The sequence below is a fragment of the Pteropus medius genome, unplaced genomic scaffold (assembly GCF_902729225.1).
Source record: "Pteropus medius unplaced genomic scaffold, Ma_sr-lr_union100, whole genome shotgun sequence".
Taxonomy (NCBI): Eukaryota; Metazoa; Chordata; class Mammalia; order Chiroptera; family Pteropodidae; genus Pteropus; species Pteropus medius.
In genome coordinates, this window is record NW_024344372.1 from 145547 (window position 1) to 149529 (window position 3983).

The 3983-nt window shown below is 38.9% G+C and overlaps 1 pseudogene; it reads right to left on the minus strand.

Annotated features, from left to right (window-relative positions):
* Positions 1–1277: 1277 nt before the first annotated feature.
* LOC120608690 (uncharacterized) lies at positions 1278–1396 on the minus strand (annotated as a pseudogene).
* Positions 1397–3983: the final 2587 nt, after the last annotated feature.

Consider the following 3983-nt stretch of genomic DNA (forward strand, 5'->3'; position numbering starts at 1 on the left):
GGTGTGGGTAACTGAGACAAGACAAGAATTTAGCACATAACTCATTTTTTTATTATTAAAAATGATTTTTAAGTATCTTCACAAATCATGAATACATCTACAAATCTCTATAATCTTCCATTTCCTACCAGAAGCAGGTCCAGATTGGGGGAGAACTGAAGTTTAACAAATTTGTGTGACCCTCTTTAAGAAAAAAAACTGAAATTACAAATTAAAAATTAGATACAAAAGTCAATATTTATTTAGAAAAGTAAAATACATCACAGAAGTCAAAAATTTATAAGGCTAACAAATACCATAGATATCATAAAATTCCAGAAAAATAACACACTATTTTAACTAAGTAACTGGTATATTCTTTAATCCTTTCTGCATATTACAATTTTATAATATTTTCTATGGAGAAAGTTGGAAGATAATTTTCCTTTCCTCTATCATTAGTAGTTGAAATTTGTTTCATATTGTTGACAGTTCTTTTTTTTTTCCTCCCGGCTTCACAATTCTTTGTTGGTAATTCATCTAAATTGTTAATTTCATCAAATTTAGAAAAACCTCTCTTTCTTTTTAAATTTGTATATAAAATTTGAAAGAATTTTCCATAGACTAGCTTCTGACATGGTACACTCAGGCCTCATTTGTCTTCCACTAATCATATATCTTTGGTACCAGCTGCTATAGGACATGAGCGCAAGCAATACAACTTCTGGACCTTTGTGTCATGACCCCAGGTGAGTCAGCTTAATGGGTAGAAGAAGTGTTCTGGAAGTCATTCCTACAGCAGGATGCTTAGGAATAATTTAACTAATCATGGAAGTAACTGCAAATCCCATAAATATATACTACTTAGCTCAAAATTGATATATCCCAAGTGAACTTCTTCTAGCCCGATCCTCAAAATACCTATAGCCATTCCAGTACCATCTGACACAAGGGGAAATGTGGTTGAGGGGCAAGTCAGAGTCGAAAGGATCAGCAGACTTAACCAACTATGATTAAAACATCTTACTTTTGCAAATTTAACAAAAGCTATCGCCTTGTGAACACATTGTTAGGGACCCTGTAAATGCCCCACCCCCTCTGATAATTTTGGGTCCCAAAACCCACTCATACAGACCTTTGAATTATTTATGGCCTGATCTAAGATGTTGCTATGGACCAAGATTTTTTTTTTTTTTTTTTTAGGCGAGGCAACCCTCGGTTGACCTCACAGATTGCAAGGACCTTGTCAGCTTACAATCCCTTTTTAAAAATTTTTTTATTTATTTTTTTAGTTTTTACAACTACAGCACCTAGTCTTCCTAGATGGTCTCCCATCCAAGTACTAACCAGGCCCGACCCTGCTTAGCTGCCGAGATCAGACGAGATCGGGCTTGTGCAGGTTAGCATGGCCGTAAACTCAAGATTTTAAAAATTTAAAATCTCTCTTCTACCAGTACTTTTTCTAACTTTAGATCTTTAAACTTTTTTTTTTTTGATTAAGGATAAATGTTAGCTTTATGCCTCAGGCAGGGCAGAAACTAGGATAGATAAGTGAAGCACCTTGGACGTACTTCTCAAGGAGGCACTAGATGTCTCACTTACCTCACCCTAGTCCCAGCCTGGCCCCAGGCTTTGCCTATTTTAGACAACTCCTTGTTGAAGTGAAAAAAAAATTAGTTAATGTTGAAAATGGAATGCAGGTTCTTACCAAGTAGCCAAATAGCTACCACTTTACTGGGAGAATCTGGAGGAATATAGTGTTCTTTTTACTCTAAAGGATATCATTAAAAATGAAGGCTCCCTGACTATACAGCACACAGAGCTAATACCATTAGCAGCTAAATTCCCAGATCCAAGCAACAGCCCAACAGCAGAGTAAATAGTAGATTTAATAATCTCAACACATAGGCAAGAACAAGCTTCTCTATCTCCAAGTTCAGAATTCTACTAGACAGATTAGGAAAGGGCTGCACCATACCTACGACATAGTAGAAAGAGAGTGAGCATGCAGAAGAGAGCAGAAGCTGGGGGAAAATTTGCCATAGAGCAAACCCCTGCAAGGATGGCCTCTCTTCCTTTCATCCTTGACTCCAGAGAAGATGTGACCACCAAGGAGGAATCAATACCAAGGCTACCTCCATAACCTTTGATGATCATGTCATTTGAAAGAGGGAAACTAATAGATTTTCACCTTTTCTGGGTTCCTGAAATTTTTCTTAAATTTCCAAATATCTTAGAACCAAACAAGATAAGCAGTTACTATGGGTCCAGTACCTTAGGTACACATGGGTCTAGCTAGCTGAGTTGGTGAGATCATGGTGCCACAAGCTCTGCCTCCTTGGTAAACATTAACTGAATCATGTGAGTAGCCTCCCACATGTTTAATCTGTGAAAAAGGTGATTGAGAGGAGTTAGATGGGGGGGCAGTTTCATATAAATGCATATTATATCGTGCCCACTACTAGTTAAAGTAGTATTAGGTTCAAGGACTACCAGCAGGGCTACTCAGATCTTGTTTTAGGTGTGGCCCAGCAAGAAGAGTTCTAAGAAGCTGAGGACTATGGGAAAGTTTGCTTTTGAATTCATGAAGGAACATTGAGTTTATAAAAGACATGACACCCACAAAGCCAGAGAAAGTAGTCCAAAAGGCTGCCAAACTGAAGCCCCAAGGCAAACAGTGAGAGTTGGGCCTAGCATGGAGTAGAGCTTGGAAAGCAATGGTGCAATATCATAGTACACGAAGGATCAACAGAATGACGGTCATGTTGCTCAGACATGATGAGTGATTCTTCTAGTGATTCTTAATTTTATATCTTCATGTAAAATATTTGTTGAATAAATAAATCTCCTTTATTTAGACATACTATGTATGTAGGAATTTGATGTGTCGTACAATTTATGCTTGGGGTCAGGTCAGATTCTGTATCTGAGTCATCAATAAATGCTGAATAAAATAGCACTCAAAGCAAATGATCTAACTATGGGAACAAGTACCTCTTTGAAGGGCCATCCTGCTCTCATTCTGTTCAGGCAAAGATTGCTCAACTTGGTCTCTCTTGATAGATCATCTCACAAAGTCATTGGGCTGTTAAGCATTGAGCTTTGCACAGTCCATTTTTGAAACCTTTTCTACTGTCTCCTCTGTGGGCTTCCAGATGGGCTGGCAGTCAGCCAGGTTGGTTACAGAGGGCAGATATTCTAAAGTGCCTCTATTCACTTGAATGTTTCAAATGTCTTTTAAAAAATCATTGAACAGACTGTGAGGCTTAGACAAACACTTGTGCCCATCACTGGTGTCTTGTTCTGCATACTTTATTAACTGAGCATCAGTGGCAAGGGCTGGGAAACTTGGTGGTGAAACAATGAAAAGGCTGAAAGGTTTGGGCTGCTTATTGGTGGTGATGGGGATGCTACTGCAACACACTTAGCATCATTTTTAAAGAAAAGCCTCTTGATCTGTAACCTAGACAGGCACGGATCCTCTCATGTTATGCCATTTGATCTTCCATTGACCAGTTCAGACGCCTTCCTGAATGAGAATATTCCACCTCTAAAATTGGTGTAAATTGCCAGGCCAGGAATGGAGCACTCTTGGTGTTTGAGTTGAAAGGGATTTCCCACTGGAATATAAATAGATGCCAGGTAGACAGAATGTTCTCCTGTCTCAGTAGAGTATATTCTCCCCTCCATTCAGTTACTAAATCCAGACTCTGAGAATTATCCTTGACAGCTCCTTCTCCCTGATTTCCTACAGTCAATCTATCACCCAACCCTGTAGGTCCCATCTCCTAAATACCTTTCTTCTATGTCTACTTCCCTTCATCCTCTCTGCTTACCCAAACCACCATTATCTCCTCTCATCCTGGTTCCCAGCACAACTTCCAGCTTCTATTCTTACCCACTTTTGATCTGTTTTCCATACACTGGCAAAAATGACCTCAACAATGCAGGTCTTATCAAGTCTCTCTCTCTCTCTCTCTCTCTCTCTCTCTCTCTCTCTCTCT